This window comes from Triticum urartu, chromosome 7A (assembly GCF_056163025.1).
Source record: "Triticum urartu cultivar PI428250 chromosome 7A, HENAU_Tu73, whole genome shotgun sequence".
Classification (NCBI taxonomy): Eukaryota; Viridiplantae; Streptophyta; class Magnoliopsida; order Poales; family Poaceae; genus Triticum; species Triticum urartu.
The window spans coordinates 44,329,831-44,348,469 of record NC_141879.1 but is presented as its reverse complement, the minus strand read 5'-3'; positions in this window follow the sequence as shown (position 1 = coordinate 44,348,469).

The window sequence follows — 18,639 nt, the reverse complement described above, 5'->3', positions numbered from 1 at the left end:
GAACCCAGCCGAGTCTCCCCTTCTCCGGTAGGGTGGTCAAGCGGGAGGTCCTCAAATCCCTCCGTTATTTCATCCACCATCACCTTAGCACATCCTTCTGGAATCGGTCGGCAGTGAAAAGTTGCGCCGGGTTCATTAGGAAAAACAGAGCCAACAGCCGCCTTGACCTTCATATTAATCCATTGCGTCATAAGGTGGCAATTTTGAGCCTCCGTGATAGCATCCACGGGATAGCTGGCAGGAGCCGTCAAGACAAGCTCCGGCTAAAGCAGCTCGGTGGAAGCCATGCTGCTTCTCCGCTGAGATGGCGGGGTAGCTTCAGGGGAAGCTTCGGCAAGTCGTTCGCTGCGATTTGCTTCTCGTTCCTCTATCGCTTGTACCCTTGCATGCAGCGCCTGCAGTCCGGTCTGCTGCAATTTTTTCCTCCTCTCGTGGCTTTTGTAACCGCCTGCGTCCGGAAACCCAGCCTTCCACGGAATGGAGCCTGGCGTGCCTCGTGTCCATCCAGGGTGCTCAGGATTTCCGAGGGCCTCTGTGAGCTCGTCGTTCTCTCTGTCTGGAAGGAACGTCCCTTTCTGCGCTGCAGCGATATAGTACCAAAGCTTCTTCAAGGGTATGTCAAGTTGCTTGTCTGTCCAAATGCACTTCCCTGTTACAGGGTCCAAGGTTCTGCCAGCCTCGAAGAACCAAGTCCGGCAACGGTCTGGCCAGTTCATTGTCTCTGGTTCGATCCCTTTTTCAACCAGATCATTCTCAAGCTTGGCCCACTTAGGCCGGGCTACGAGGTAGCCACCTGACCCCGTGCGATGGTGAAGCTTCTTCTTCGCAGCATTTATCTTGTTTGTCGCCGACATCTTCTTACTCTTTTCCGATGTCTTGTTGGCCACAAATGCGGGCCAGTGATCTCTGATCTTCTAATATCTGCCCTTGAATTCTGGTGTCTCTTTTTTCTCGACAAACCTATTCAGCTCTTTCTTCCACCTCCTGAATAGGTCTGCCATCCTCTTAAGAGCAAAAGACTTGATTAATTGCTCTTTAACTGGCTTCTCCGGATCATCCTCTGGGGGTAGGGTGAAATTTGACTTCAGCTCAGTCCAAAGATCATTTTTCTGCATATCATTGACGTAAGACACCTCAGGGTCTTCTGTAGCCGGCTTTAACCATTGCTGGATGCTGATTGGGATCTTGTCCCTAACCAGAACCCCGCACTGAGCAACAAATGCGTTCTTTGTTCGGATGGGTTCAATCAGTTGGCCGTCGGGCGCGATTGCTATGATCTCAAACCTTTCATCCGAGCTCAACTTTTTCTTCGGGCCTCGTCTCTTTACCTCAGTTGTGCTCGATCCGAAGGGCTAGAAAAAAGAACAAAGACTCAATTAATATGTGTACATACCAAAACAATGAATGCATTAATTAGCTAGTCACCACAGGATTAACTAATATATATACCTGGCCGGACTCGGTTCGGTCACCGGAGCCGTCATCACGGTCTCCTTCTTGCACCGGCATTGGGTCACCGGAGCCGTCCTCATGTTCTTCTTCTTGCATCGGCATTAGGTCACCGGAGCCAGCTTCTTTACCCTCTCCTTCCAGACCATCAGTGTCGTTGAGAAAGAACGAGACGACATCACTTCCTTCTGCGATTATGTCCCTCAACAACGCTTCTTTTGCTTCGTCTCAGGCGGTGTCCATAGTTTCTACAAATATTTACAATATGGCAATTATTATTCAAACATGACAGATGGATATATTAGTGGCAAACGTAGAACTAGCTAGCTAATCATAGTAAGGAATCATATATATTAATTAGTGGCCTCGACGCTGCTTCTCTAGGGTTTAGGGTGGCCTCGACAACGCTTTAAGGGTTTGGGGTGGCCTCGAGAACGCTTCAAGGAGGGGGTAATATCGACCCCCCCCCACGTGTTGAAGCTATCGGGAGGGGGTATATCAACAACGACGACACTACATCTATGTCCCTCGACGACCCTCGTTCCCGATAAAAAAAAGAGGAAGAAGAAGAAAAAAAAGAGGAGAAGAAAGAATAGAGGAGAAGAACTCCTCTATTCTTTCTTCCCCTCTTTTTTTTTCTTCTTCCTCTTCTTTTTTTATCCTCTTCTTCCTCTCATGTTCGAGAGGATCGCCGAGGGGTCGGGAGGTTGCCTAGTGTCAAAGGATTCAACAAAACCATGTCTTCATCATTAGGCGAAAGTAACAGGTGCATGATGGTACGAAGCTCTCCAAAGTTATTTTGGAACGGAGTCCCAGATAGGATAATTCGCTTTTTGGTACAAAGTTCAGCAAGAACCTTCCAAATATCGTTATTTGGAAGGCCTTTGCTGAAATTCATACAAAAAGGCAAATTATCCTATCCGGGACACCATTCCAAAATAACTTTGGAGGACTTCGTCATGCCCTGGTTACTTCCGGCTAATGATGAAGCCATGGATTTCTTCAATACTTTGACACAAGGAAACAACTCTCGACCCCTCGGCGATCCTCGACCCCTCGAACCCTCGACCCCTAGACGACCCTGGAACCCTCGACCCTCAATCCCTAGACCCTATAGAACCCTCGAACCCTCGACCCTGAAACCCTCGACCCTTGACCCCTTAACGACCCTCGACCCTCTACCCTAGTTCCCGACCCTCGACCCCTCGGCGATCCTCGACACCCTCGTTCCCGATAAAAATTAAGAAGAAGAAGAAGAAGAAGAAAAAAAAAAGAGGAGAAGAAGAAAGGAATATCTAGAGGAGAAGATCGAAGAAAAAAAAGAGGAGAAGAAGAAAGGAATAGTGGAGAAGAAGAGAAAATAGAAGCACTATTCCTTTCTTCTTCTATTTTCTCTTCTTCTCCACTATTCCTTTCTTCTTCTCCTCTTCTTTTTCTTCTTTTTTCTTCTTCTTATTTATTTCTCCTCTTCTTTTCCTCTCCTCTTCTTCTTTCTTTCCTCTTCTTATTTTCTTCTTTCCTATCCTTCTTTTTCTAAAATTGTAACTTTTGCATATATAAAACTTTTCTAAAATTGTAACTTTCTATATAAAACTTTCCTATCGGGAGGGGGTTATATCGACCCCCCCCCCTCGTGTTGAAGAAAACGAAGAAGACATAAAAAGAGGAGAAGAAGAAAGGAATAGAGGAGAAGATCGAAAAAAAAGAAGAAAAAAAAGAGGAGAAGAAGAAAGGAATAGAGGAGAAGAAGAAAAAATAGAATTATTCTATTTTTTCTTCTTCTCCTCTATTCCTTTCTTCTTCTCCTCTTCCTTTTCTTCCTCTCCTCTTCTTCTCCTTTTTCCTCTTCTTATTTCCTTTTTCCTCTCCTAAATATATAAAACTTTTCTAAAAATGAAAGTAACCTAAAATGTACTAAATCAGAGAACATATATAGATAATCCTTTTCTAAATATTTAAATCTAACTTTTGCATATATGAACATATATACACAAAGAGGCAATATACACAAGCATATATAATATATAAAAAACAAGGGAGGGGCGCCGGCCGGACCAACGGGCAGGGCGACGTCGACGGGCGGGCCGGGGCGACGGCGACGGGCGGGGCAGGGGCGACGGCGACGGGCGGGGCAGGGCGACGGCGACGGGCGGGCCGGGGCGCGCGACGCGCGTCGGGGCAGGGCGGCGATCGGCGACGGCGTCGGGCGAGGGCACGGGCGACGGCGAGCGGGCGGCGACGGCGACCTCGGGCGGCTAGGGGAGGCGACGGCGACGTCGGGGCAGCCGGCGTCGAGAAGCAACGCAGCAGCCTGGCGGCGTTTGGAGAGAAGAATGGCGGGTGGGGGAAAATTCCTAAGTGTTTGGTTATATAGGAAATGTATTGGTCCCGGTTCGTGGCTCAACCCGGGACCAATGCCCCCCTTTAGTCCCGGTTGGTGCCAGCCATTGGTCCCGGTTGGTGAGGCGAACCGGGACCAAAGGGGTCCATTGGTCTCGGTTGGTGCGTCGAACCGGGACCAATGCCCCCCTTTGGTCCCGGTTCTTCCCACCAACCGGGACCAATGGCCTTGTGCTGCCCCGCGCCCAAAAGTTTAGTCTCACCTCGCTAGTTGAGAGGGCTCGGGAGTGGTTTATAAGCGCTGCTGCGCCCACCCTCTCGAGCTCCTCTCAATTGCAGGCTTTCGGGCCTAATCTGTCACTGCAATGCTTGTGGGCCTAATGGGCCTGCTGCGGGCCTGAATCCGGGCCCATGGTTGGGTTTCTAGTCGTATTCAGGCCGTGGTGGCCCAGTAGGTGGCATTTTTTTTCTTTGCTATTTTTTTCATTTCTACTTAGAACTAAATACTTATAGTTTTGTAGTGATTTCTTTTTTATTTTAGGTCACAAAAATTATAAAATTTCTGTTAGTGCCATTAGTTTTAAAATTAGAATAGTTTAAATTTGAATTTTCTAAAATTTGTGTGAATCACTAGTTTATGAATAACTTTACTATAAAAATTGATTTTTGAGTCATTCTTTTTCCTGCTATTTAATATTACTGCTATTTTTTTCTAGTTTTTTTGTTTTGTTTTCTGCATTATTTATTTCCTTTTGTTTTTTGCTTTATTTTTTAATTCTTTTTGCTTTTAGTTTTAGAAAAATTATAAACTTTCTGTTAGTGCCATTAGTTTTCAAATTTGAAAACACTTTTTTAGTTTTTTTTGTTTTCTTTGTTGCTTTATTTATTTTATTTTGTTTCCACTTACAACAAAATACTTATTGTTGCTATTTTTATTTTTTTTCCAGTTTTTTTTTGTTTTCTGTATTATTTATTTTCTTTTGTTTCTTGCTTTATTTTTTAATTATTTTTGCTTTTAGGTCAGCAAAATTATAAACTTTCTGTTAGTGCCATTAGTTTTAGAAAAATTATAAACTTTCTGTTAGTGCCATTAGTTTTCAAATTTGAATAGTTAAAATTTGAATTCTTTGAAATTTGTGTGAATCACAAGTTTGTGATTAAGTTTACTAAAAAAATGAACATAGATGCACCTATAGAGAAAATTCGACATAAATTCATAGTTTTCAAATGAACTCTGAAAAAGTTGGCATAGCATACTCGTCTGTTACAAATTTGGCATGGTATCATCATAATAGTTGCGGGAGAAAGTCTTCACTTTTTCTTCGCTTGTGTCATTTGCTTATTGTGCCGTAACCATGGATAATCTTCATCGTTTATCAGGATGCTTGGGTCAGCCTTGACATTGAAGGGAGGAATTTCATGAAACTTTTCATAATCTTCAGACATGTCTGTCTTGCCCTCCACTCCCAAGATGTCCCTTTTTTCTGAAAGAACTATGTGGCGCTTTGACTCATCGTATGATGTATTCTTTTCCTTATCTTTTCTTTTTCTCGGTCTGGTAGACATGTCCTTCACATAGATAACCTCTGCCACATCATTGGCTAGGACGAATGGTTCGTCAGTGTACCCAAGATTTTTCAGATCGACTGTTGTCATTCCGTACTGTGGGTCTACATGTACCCCGCCTCCTGACAGATTGACCCATTTGCACTTAAACAAAGGGACCTTAAAATCTTGTCCGTAGTCAAGTTCCCATATGTCCACTATGTAACCATAATATGTGTCCTTTCCCTTCTCGGTTGTTGCATCAAAGCGGACATCGCTGTTTTGGTTGGTGATCTTTTGATCTTGGTCAATCGTGTAAAATGTATTCCCATTTATTTCGTATCCTTTGTAAATCAATACAGTCATAGATGGTCCCCTGGACAACAAGTACAACTCATCACAAACAGTGTTGTCACCTCTGAGACGTGCTTCCAACCAACTACTGGAAGTCCTAATGTGTTCACATGTAATCCAGTCGTCGCACTGCCCCGGGTGTTTGGAGCGCAGACTATTCTTGTGTTCATCGACATACGGGGTCACCAAGGTAGAGTTCTGTAGAACTGTGTAGTGTCCTTGAGACCAAGAATGCCCGTCCCTGCATATTATTGAGTCCGCTCCTAGCGTGCCTTTTCCAGTCAGTCTCCCCTCATACCGCGATTTAGGGAGACCTATCTTCTTAAGGCCAGGAATGAAGTCAACACAAAACCCGATGACATCCTCTGTTTGATGGCCCATGGAGATGCTTCCTTCTGGCCTAGCGCGGTTACGGACATATTTATTTAGGACTCCCATGAACCTCTCAAAGGGGAACATATTGTGTAGAAATATGGGCCCCAGAATGACAATCTCGTCGACTAGATGAACTAGGACATGCGTCATGATATTGAAGAAGGATGGTGGGAACACCAGCTCGAAACTGACAAGACATTGCGCCACATCACTCCTTAGCCTTGGTATGATTTCTGGATCGATCACCTTCTGAGAGATTGCATTGAGAAATGCACATAGCTTCACAATGGCTAATCGGACGTTTTCCGGTAGAAGCCCCCTCAATGCAACCGGAAGCCGTTGCGTCATAATCACGTGGCAGTTCTGAGACTTTAGGTTCTGGAACTTTTTCTCTGCCATATTTATTATTCCCTTTATATTCGACGAGAAGCCAGTCGGGACCTTCATACTGAGCAGGCATTCAAAGAAAATTTCTTTCTCTTCTTTCGTAAGAGCGTAGCTGGCAGGACCTTCATACTGCTTCGGAGGCATGCCGTCTTTTTCGTGCAAACGTTGCAGGTCCTCCCGTGCCTCAGGTGTATCTTTTGTCTTTCCATACACGCCCAAGAAGCCTAGCAGGTTCACGCAAAGGTTCTTCGTCACATGCATCACGTCGATTGAAGAGCGGACCTTTAGGTCTTTCCAGTAGGGTAGGTCCCAAAATATAGATTTCTTCTTCCACATGGGTGCGTGTCCCTCAGCGTCATTCGGAACAGCTAGTGCGCCGGGACCCTTTCCAAAGATTACGTGTAAATCATTGACCATAGCAAGTACGTGATCACTGGTACGCATGGCGAGCTTCTTCCGGTGATCTGCCTTGCATTTGAAATGATTGCCTTTCTTTCGACATTGATGGTTGGTCGGAAGAAATCGACGATGGCCCAGGTACACATTCTTCCTGCATTTGTCCAGGTATATACTTTCAGTGTCATCTAAACAGTGTGTGCATGCCTGGTATCCTTTGTTTGTCTGTCCTGAAAGGTTACTGAGAGCGAGCCAATCGTTGATGGTCACGAACAGCAACGCCTTTAGATTGAATTCCTCTTGTCTGTGCTCATCCCACGTACGTACACCGTTTTCATTCCACAGCTGTAAAAGTTCTTCAACTAATGGCCTTAGGTACACATCAATGTCATTGCCGGGTTGCTTAGGGCCTTGGATGACAACTGGCATCATAATGAACTTCTGCTTCATGCACATCCAAGGAGGAAGGTTATACATACATAGAGTCACAGGCCAGGTGCTGTGATTGCTGCTCTGCTCCCCGAAAGGATTAATGCCATCCGCGCTTAAAGCAAACCATACGTTCCTTGGGTCCTTTGCAAACTCATCCCAGTACTTTCTCACGATTTTTCTCCACTGCGATCCGTCAGCGGGTGCTCTCAACTTCCCGTCTTTCTTACGGTCCTCACTGTGCCATCTCATCGACTTTGCATGCTTTCTGTTTCTGAACAGACGTTTCAACCGTGGTATTATAGGAGCATACCACATCACCTTCGCAGGAACCCTCTTCCTGTGGGGCTCGCCGTGAACATCACAAGGGTCATCTCGTCTGATCTTATACCGCAATGCACCGCATACCGGGCATGCAGTCAGATCCTTGTATGCACCGCGGTATAGGATGCAGTCATTAGGGCATGCATGTATCTTCTCCACCTCCAATCCTAGAGGGCATACGACCTTCTTTGCTGCGTATGTACTGTCGGGCAATTCGTTATCCTTTGGAAGCTTCTTCTTCAATATTTTCAGTAGCTTCTCAAATCCTTTGTCAGGCACAGCATTCTCTGCCTTCCACTGCAGCAATTCCAGTATGGTACCGAGCTTTGTGTTGCCATCTTTGCAATTGGGGTACAACCCTTTTTTGTGATCCTCTAACATGCGATCAAACTTCAGCTTCTCCTTTTGACCTTCGCATTGCGTCCTTGCATCAACAATGACCCGGCGGAGATCATCATCATCGGGCACATCGTCTGGTTCCTCTTGATCTTCAGCAGCTTCACCCGTTGCAGCATCATTGGGCACATCGTCTGGTTCCTCTTGATCTTCCCCAGCTCCCCCCGTTGCAGCATCACGGTATTCAGGGGGCACATAGTTGTCATCATACTCTTCTTCTTCGTCGTCTTCCATCATAACCCCTATTTCTCCGTGCCTCGTCCAAACATTATAGTGTGGCATGAAACCCTTGTAAAGCAGGTGGGTGTGAAGGATTTTCCGGTTAGAGTAAGACACCGTATTCCCACATTTAGTGCATGGACAATACATAAAACCATTCTGCTTGTTTGCCTCAGCCGCATCGAGAAACTCATGCACGCCCTTAATGTACTCGGAGGTATGTCTGTCACCGTACATCCATTGCCGGTTCATCTGCGTGCATTATATATAATTAAGTGTCCAAATTAATAGAAGTTCATCATCACATTAAAACCAAAGTACATACATAGTTCTCATCTAACAACATATAGCTCTCCAGAGCATCTAATTAATTAAACCATACATTGAAACTATGTAAAACATTTAAATGCGAAAACAAAGGCGATCATAATCGCAACCAAGGTAACAATTGATCCAACGGCATAATGATACCAAGCCTCGGTATGAATGGCATATTTTCTAATCTTTCTAATCTTCAAGCGCATTGCATCCATCTTTATCTTGTGATCATCAACGAAATCCGCAACATGCAACTCCAATATCATCTTCTCCTCCTCAATTTTTTTTATTTTTTCCTTCAAGAAATTGTTTTCTTCTTCAACTAAATTTAACCTCTCGACAATAGGGTCGGTTGGAATTTCCGGTTCACATACATCCTAGATAAATAAAATATATGTCACGTTGGTCCGCATAATTTTCATAAACAATAAATGAACCAATAGTTATAAAGATAATATATATACCACATCCGAATCATAGACAGGACGAGGGCCGAAGGGGGCGGATACCAAAACCATCGCACTATATAAGATGCAATAATAAAAGTAAGAAAATGATACAAGTATCTATCTAAACATACAAGTAAGAATATTTGTCCTTTCAGAAAGAAGATAAGAACAAGAGGCTCACCACGGTGGTGTCGGTGATGAAATCGGCGCGGGTGATCGACGACGGTGAAGACGGGGGTGGGGCGTGATGGACCGCTAAATCTAGACAAATCTCGAGGAAAATGTAGTTTTGAGGTCGAGCTTTGAGAGGAGAAAGCTTAACTAGTGTGGCTCGGGCATTTCATCGAACACCTCATGTGCATAGGAGGTGAGCTAGAGCACCACACAAACCCCTCCCCTCGCCGGCCAGAGAAAAACAGAGCACTGAAGTGCTCTGCTCGCGGGCGAGGGTATATATATAGGCACCTCATTGGTCCCGGTTCGTGGCATGAACCGGGACTAAAGGGCAGCCTTTGGTCCCGGTTCAGGCCACCAACCGGGACCAATGGTGGTGGGCCAGGAGCCAGGCCCATTGGTCCCGGTTCGTCCCACCAACCGGGACCAAAAGGTCCAGACGAACCGGGACCAATGGCCCACGTGGCCCGGCCGGCCCCCTGGGCTCACGAACCGGGTCCAATGCCCCCATTGGTCTCGGTTCTGGACTGAACCGGGACTAATGGGCTGACCCGGCCTGGACCATTGCCCCCTTTTCTACTAGTGATTGCATCCTTCAATACATATGCTCTTCTCACTTGGTCTTGAATATTAGGAGGATACTCCCAGATTTCTTTTCTCTTTCCTGGATCACGCTCGATCTCATTTGAATTAAATTCATTGGTTATGCTTCCTCTATTAAACAAAAACCATTCACATTTTCGGTTGCACACCATTCATATTTTCTGTGCTTCCTCTATTAAAAAACCCTCCTCATCTCTGTAATTTAATAAAAAAAATGATGTTAGTTGTTACACGAGTAAATAAGAAAATAAGCTACAATAAGTAACAAGTTTATAGAAACATCAACTACATGTGTGGTACATACTTCGATTTTGTAGTTTCCAGCAGCCAACAAATATAATTTTTCTCTAGTCATGATCATCCCAAACGAAACATTCCCTAAATTGAAGTCCCATGTCTATTGGTTCATTGCCAAATGAATTTTCAGAGGTAAAGAAATCATTAAACACTTTCGTATGAAAATTGATTCTTCTGGAGGATGTAGTAGTAGTAATTAACACTTCAACTAACATCATAGCACAGAGCAGCGCAGCGCTGATGCTATTTTGAGGTTGTACTTGAGGCCTTTGGTGTGCTCCAAATCGATCCCTAATCGTAATTTCCATGGAGGATTCTTTCCGGACAAACTGCCGAACCTGAATGAGACTACGAGAGGAAGGAGGGGATGAGGGACGATTAGACTTGCCTGGGCACCGACGTGCCGTGCGTCCCTCGCCGCCGCCCGTGCGTCTAGCCATCCAAGGCTAAGGCCAGCCGCCAGCCGTGCGCTCGCAGCCTGAGAAACGAACGGACGGGGAGAAGGAGAGATCGATCTGTCGATTCTGGTACGCAGTAATTTTTTTAGAAAAACGTACGCAATATTGGTGGTATGTTTTTTTTGAGCATCAGTACAGACACAAGCGTTCATATACACGCGCATACACTCACCCATATGAACGCACACACGTACACCCCACCCCTATGAGCACCTCCGAGAGACTGAGCCGGCATATCATCTTGAGATTTACGAAGTCACCGTAGGCGTCTCGTTAATAAATCCAGGAATAATGCGAGCACCAGGATTTGAACCCTGGTGGGTTGAGGATACCACTGTCCACCTAACCAACTCAACCGAAGGTTGATTCGCTATTGGTGGTATGTATTCCCTCGCGTCAATTGTTTCAACCTGGGCTGTGAACTGTGACAAACAAGGCCCAAATTGTTTTTGCCCGGGTAAAGCAGGAAACGAACAGGTTTTGCGCATTATATCTTTGTCGATCTCTGTTGTCGTCGCGCCAGCGAGCCCGTGCAAGTGCCCAGGGTCGCTGGGCGGTGCCTCCGCCACTGATTGTAAGATAATTGTTGGTAGACTTTGTCACATAAATTTTTTAAGAGTTAAATACACCACACATGCCCGAACTTATCCGGTGCGGTCAGTTTGGTGCCTAAATTTGAAAAATACACAAAAGTGATGCCGTAACTTGTCTAGGCGTTCAAATACGGCGCCTCTGGGCGTATACCGTCATATCAAGTGTCCGGGTGGCATGCCAGCGTGTCGCTGGTCCACATGTCAGTTGCTGCGGGCGCGTTGTGAGTTGTGTGTAGTTTTTTTTCAGAAATGCCTCTGAACTTTAGTTAATTCTTGGAAAAAACGTTACGGACACTGCACGCACACTATTTTTTTCTATGGGAACGCGTCTGTACTTTAATTAATTTTCACAAAAATATAAACACAAGTTGGCATGAAGTGAATTCGAACCACGGACCTGCTGGTTGCCTATCAAACAGGCGCACCAAGAGGCCACACTTTGGTTTATGTTTAAATGTTAGCAAGCAACTTATATGAACGATTCCATGTATCGCTTTGCCCATGTTTTCTACAGTTTTTTTAAAGTACTGCTTAGGGTTTTTTTGAGCAAAGTTTCTGTTTAATTTTCATGATACATAAATTTTCCCATATGAAAAAATAAAATAATTATCAATATGCAATTATTGTTTATTTTTACATCTCTATTATATTTTCATTATTGTGTAACTTGATGAGATAAACATGAGTTTTTTTCCAAAATTAATGTGGACAAAAAAGTTGAATGTATATTAAAAGTTATTGTGTAAATTTATGCTTTCTCATTGAGGACCATAAGCACGCACAATTATTGTGTATCTTCATTCTATTTTTAAAATAAACAATCATTTAAAATTGACAATATTGTATTTTAAAAACTTTTCAACATGTATTAAATTTTATTGTGTGACAATAATAATTTCTAGAACTGTACTAACACGTTAAGCGGGTTTGTAGAAATTTAAGAATAATATTACACAATATTATTTTAATATGCATTCAACATTTTCAAGAAACATGGTGAGCATTTTCTAAAATAATATGAAAATGAAAAATGAAAAATGAAAATGAATGTGAACGTGAACGTTTATTTCAGAAAATGCTCACTGTGTTTTTAATATAAGTTCAACTTTTTAATTCCACATCAATTTTAGAAAAAAATCATTTTTATCTCTTCAAAGTACACAGTGATGGAAATAAAATAGAGATATAAAATAAACAACATTTAATATTAGTAATTATTTATTTTTTCATATGGAAAAATTTATGTATCATGAAAACTAAACAGAAACTTCACTTGAAGAAAAATAAGTTAGTAACTTGGAAATAAATAGAAATAAAATTACTCCAGTAGAAGCATGTGCAGAGCGATACGTGCAATCATCTATATAAATTATTGGCTGATAATTAAGAGCAAACCAGATCGTGGCCGCCTGGTCCGCTCGATCGTCAGGCGACGAGGATGTCCCATGTTCGAATTCCCTGCATGCTTGCTTCCTGATATTTTTTGTGAGTATTAATTAAAATTAAGGGGTGTTTTTTGCAAGAATTAATTAAAATCCAGGGGCATTCCTGTAAAAAACAGCACGCGTCACGCCTGCAACCACTGACATGTGGCCCGGCAACACGCTGGCATGCCATGCGGTCACTCGATACGGCGGCATACGTCGAGGCACCATATTTGAACGCCCAGACAAGTTACGACACCACTTTTGTATATTTTTCAAGTTTAGGCACCAAACTGATCGCGCCGGACAAGTTAGGGCACCTGTAGTGTATTTAACTCATTTTTTAATGATGTGTCATAAAATAAATAAAGGAAGAGAGGAAGGTTATATGTACATAAACCAACACCCCTTGCATAAACTTCAATGTAGAATGAGAGAGCACCTTATTTATTATCTCACATTCTATTGGGCAAACTAGATACAACTCATTGAACTTGTTTTATGTTAAGGTGTTAGTTAATGACATGACATATCTTACCAAACAAGCTAACATACAAACTATTGAAGATGTCCTCAATGGTGCACGCATGAGTGGCCCATCCAGAGGGGGATCCGGCTTGCCTGCTCCCTCCCCATGCTCCCATCCGTGCACCCACTCCATCCTACGGCTGTCTTTTTCTCTTTTTTCTTTCTAATCTAATCATCTCCCCTCCCCCCCTGATTTTAAGGGGGTGGGACCGGACCTTATTTTGTTTCAATCAAACCATGCCACGTATGCGGGAGCACGGATGGGCGCACGCCGGGGGAGCAGGTAAGTCTCGTCCCCCAGAGGGTATAGAGAGAGGGAGAGTAATGGCTCACCTAATAAATACTGAAGTTAAGTAGGATCCTAATAAGCCTGCATTGATCTTTGCTGATGCGTTCTTGACATGTTTGTTGCCGCGACACATTTCATGGAACACCGATTAATATCCACAGCCAGCTCTGGACGACCGCACATGCGCATGGCACCGTGCGGTGCCGCCGTCAGTGGTGTAAACGTCAAACCCGGTACACGGGCGACGGCATGATTAACCGTCGCCATCTCGCAGCAATCATATGCAGCTACCTAGCTTCGACTGGTCATATGCTCCCTTCCTGTTTCGCTTTCCTTTGCAAGCTCCAGTAAACCAATGGAAACACTACACGGCTGATGAACGAACCTGAGGAGATTTGCAAGCCACTAAACTGTCTGATATCCACACCAAACTTTCTGTGAGTTCGTACTCAATTCGCCGTTCCTTTTCCACAGCTCGTCCCATTTGCTCTTCTGCAAACTCATACTTGTCGTGGCCATCGCGCTCTAGAACTCTTCGCATCTGAACGGTCGCAGCTAGCTGCAACACAGCAATCACAAAGTTAATGATATTTTTAGCCTTCACATACATCCCATATATTTCAGTGAATTCCTCGCGTTTGATTGTCACTGACTATTTCAAAAATTTCGTTCAGACTGTAACATAGTCATCATAATCGTACCTTTTAAAACAGGCTCACCTTATGATTTTTTAGAGGCTGAGGCTTCATTGAAGCTAGCCTATCCCAAATTGTTTGGAACTAAAGGCTTTGTTATTGTTTGTTGTTGTTTTTTAGGGGAGTTATAGTTCGTTGTTGTTTATTTGTTTTGAGGCTTCATTGAAGGACGTGAATATCTGGTTGTCGTTTCTAGGGAAGCCACACTGGATCCAACGATTGGTTCGCTCGAAAATCCTCACCCTGCAACCGTTTTCGTTCGCTACTGGAAAGCCCTCCCTGCCAACCTTTATGTCATCACGTACACAATGCCTGCTTGCCTAAAAAAACGTACACAATGCCTGCAAAGATGGACATGGGCTAGGCTCGTATTACGCTGGCAGATTCGACTAAAAAAATGGCATGCTTTGTGTTGTAAATTTGTCAAGAAAAGAGAAAAAAAACACAAAAAAGATTCCATGTTGTAGACCATAACAAAATTGCCTTTATAAGGAAAGAATAAATCAGCCATGCTGCAGAGCAAAACAATACATGTACAAAATAAAACCAAAATCAAGACTAGCATGAAATATCATCATGATATAAATTACAAAAATTGTAATAGTCACATGACAACTATGGGGGAGTTGTTTCTCTAGATCATGGCAAATTTTGAAATTTGCTTTTGGTCATCACATATCCAATTTATTAGAAAAATGTTTTCCATATAAAATTAATGGAAACCAAATGAAGAAAAGTTGTGGAAAATTCACATTAAAATAAAAATTGATGAGGAAAATTTGAATATTTTGCAATGTTATAAAAAATAAATTACCGTGGTTTATTAAATAAATTTGCCATCATATGAAGAATAAATTTGCATTAACCAAAGATGATGTACCAAAAGAATTTACCATGGTATGTACAATAATAATTGCTATGTGCAAGCAATAAAATTTGACATGGACAAAAGTAGATAAAACTTCCATGGTCCAATAGATGAAACATGTGTGCCCCCCCCCCCCCCCCCCCTCCCCAACTCATTCCAGGCATCCCACATCATAAGGAAGCAAAAAAATTCACCTAGAGTGGTCTGTTTGCAGGCTTAGGTGAAAAATGGCTAGTAATAATGTGCCCAATAGATGAAACATGTGTGGTTGCCATGCGTGCAATCATATAAAAATCACATGAGCCTATGATGCGACAATGATATGTTTGCAACATAAATGTGAATATAGAAAATAAAAATAAAATAGAAGATATTACCACACATGTGCTAGAATTGAAGAAGTCTGCACTCACACATAAGCTAATAAATGTGTTGACGCACTACTTTTGCTCCAACAAGGTTGGAGATATAAATATAGGCCCCTTACAATACTCTTGGTACCAATTTATATAGCATTACATATGTTCAAAGAGCAGAGATCAGATTGTAGTATATGAATGAGTTGTATAGGCTTGGAAGGCATGGGAAATTATTTGCTGACAATGAGGGTGGCCGATGTGATAAATTTGATCCGTTAGCCATTCTCGACACAACAGGAACTGTCACCGTATCTATATTTTGGATCCTTATTATGTGAATCAGCCCAAGAGAACCCAATCTACTAACATGGAGTCCATATGCTAGAACGTTTAAGGATCCCTAGTTCCTTCCATAATGCAACTATTTTTCTGCTAGGCATTAAGATGTAACTATAGGTACAACAATTGTTATAGTTGCCATTGTTGTTGGAGCTAGATTGTCAACATAACTATTGGCGATGCTTCACTTGGCAAACAACAACTTAAGTGCAACAGTGCTCGCATGTAGTCATTCACTTATAGAGTTGTGCAAATTTTCTTACAACCTAATATTGTATTGTCAAGTCTTCTTTGTTTCTGCAAAGATTTGCTACTGGCAGGTACCAGTGTCAGTTGTATGAATTGTTTTTTTTTGCTCTTGAGCAGAGGCGTCGTTGGCAGACAGGAGACCCATCTAATCACCGACTGATGCAAACTTACCTCTGACATTTAGTTGCTATTAGAAACAAAAATCAGTAAGTTGGGATATTTTCCAAGCACATGCACCAAACCATTGATGCACGCCCCCCTTCACCTCCTTTTCTTTCCTGTGTGTCTGGTATTTTAGTCACCCAAGCCAAAGTTTTGGAAGGCAAGAAAGTGGTTGAATGGCTCATGAGTGAGAGAGGTGTTGGATGGACGGGAAGGGCATACATGCCATAAAAATCTCTAGTAAATTTTGTTGGCTAATTCGGAATAGAAATGAGTGTTGAATAGAAAGTCTCATTTTTATACTACCAGACCATGAGATTGTACTAATATTGCTTCATGTATAAAAAAACTAATCACTGGATTGCCGATCAACATCGGTCTAATGTTGTCTAAATAGATACCAGTCTTCGTCTATCTTGCCATCCTATTTCATGGTAGGAACTCAAGGTAGGCAAGTTGTGGCCCAGTAGTAGGGAGATGGCAGTGGTGTCGCATTTCGATGGGCAAAATGAGCTATACACCACAAAATCCTAATGGTGTGGTTCAAAGATAATTATGAATATAGCCAATGAAAACATAATAGAAGAGATTACCAAACATGTTCTAGAATTGAAGAAGCCCACACTCATAGAAGCGAATAAATGAATCAAAACTCTAAGTTTACTCCAACAATGCCCAATATATAAATATAGGTCATTTCCAGCACTATCAATTCCAATTCCTAAAGCGTCGAGAAATAGATATAATACACATGTTCAAAGAGTAGGTATAGGTTTGTGTATGATGAGTTGTCTAGGCTTGGAAGGCACCGTAAGTTATTTTACAGCTTGAAGGCACGTCCACGTGAGCATTTTGATCCCTTTGGCCCAGACGACTGCAATGAGCATTATCGTACGCATATTTTTATCCATATGATGTGAATCGGCCTCGAAGAAGATTCATTGCATGGACGCATAGTGCATATGCTTGATGTTGTAAAGGACCCCATGTTCATTCCATTTAGTGTCTATTTTGCTACTAGGCTTTAAAGATGTAACTCTAGGTACTATGAGTTTTCCCATTTTGGTTGTCGTTGTAGGTGGAGATAGCTGCGATGTCTAGGTTTGTCTATATGACCGGTTGTGGAGCTACACTTGACCAATCAAGAACAACAAGGTAGTAATACCGTCATTATTCATTCATTTAGGGATTGGTATCAATCCCCTATTCCTTTAGTTTGTTTTCATAGAGAGATATAAATGATAGGTACAGACAGGACAATGTCAGTAGAATTGTTTTTCTCCTAAAAGAAGCACAATTAGTAGGCAAAACACCCGTTCAATCATTGGGAGGCGTAAAAGTAACCATTGATGGATAATACTGATGGACGAAAAACCTGTGAGCGGAAAAAATAGGGAATTGTGTTAGAGAAACTCTAGCAGAGTCGCCATATTAGGCCAACCAACATAATATCCGCCGATATGGCAATTTTGGCTGTACGGTCTCATTCTGTCCCAAGTCACCATAGTTTATGGACGTCTCTCTATATCCAACCCGCAAGCCTCCATATCTAGAGGTTATGGGGCGTCGGGTTGGAGGGCACTCCATCTGCCAACCACTCACGTAGGATGGTAGTTTCACATAGACGAGTTACAAGGCGATAAAATCCCCATTTTTCATCATTACTTCATCTTTTCAGTATAAAGTGGCTAGATATGTTCTTTCTTGATGCAAGGAATGTTCTGCATGTAGAAACATGTATAATACTATAATAACACATGTTCTTGCTCCATACAATGCATGTTTGGGATATAGAATTATGTATACTACTATAATAAACCAGAACTAATAAGTTAAAAACAACAAGCAATAATATCCGACCAGATATTTCAAGTTAGTAGCTACAAACACACAACAAATATGACAAGAGAGGCAGGAGCTCACCGGGGAGAGATGATGTGGTGTCAGACGTGGTGGTGTTGGAGATAGGCGCGACGTTAGAGGTAGTGGCGCAATGCCGGGAGTGTCATCGACAGGGGTGACGACGTGGAGTCAGGCGCGTCGGCGCAGATGACAACACAGTATCGGGTTCACGGTGGTGCTCGAGTTGGTGGCAAGGTCGGAGCAAGGGCGTCGTGGTCCAGGGTAAAGGTAGCTAGGGCTCTCGCGCGGTAGGAGGGGAGCTGGGGATTGAGGGGACATAATTTTTCTAAGTCCCGCGCATGTTACGAACCCCATGTGATACCAGTGGTGGGCGTAGTAGCTGGCCCAGTACTAGTAATAAGGTTACCATAGAGGTTGATTCTAGGCGCCGGACATTGGTATTCTTTTTGCCATTTTTTGTAATGTCAAGGTTTTAGTATTTTAGATGGAGCTAGGGTCCAATTGTTTTTTGTTGAAGTTACACCATTAGAGGATTCATGTAAAGCTTTGGCGCTTTTTTTGGTTTATTTTTAATTTTTAGGGCACTATATAGATTCGCAGATGTCTACTGGAGGTAAATGACTCTTGATTTTAAAAAAGATGTAAATGAAGTTAGGAAAATATGACACTTGGCATGGTGTCATGGTATTAGCCCTAGAGTGTATGGTAGAAAGTTTAGAGAGTTACGAAAACTATGATACACTTCACTTAAAAATTG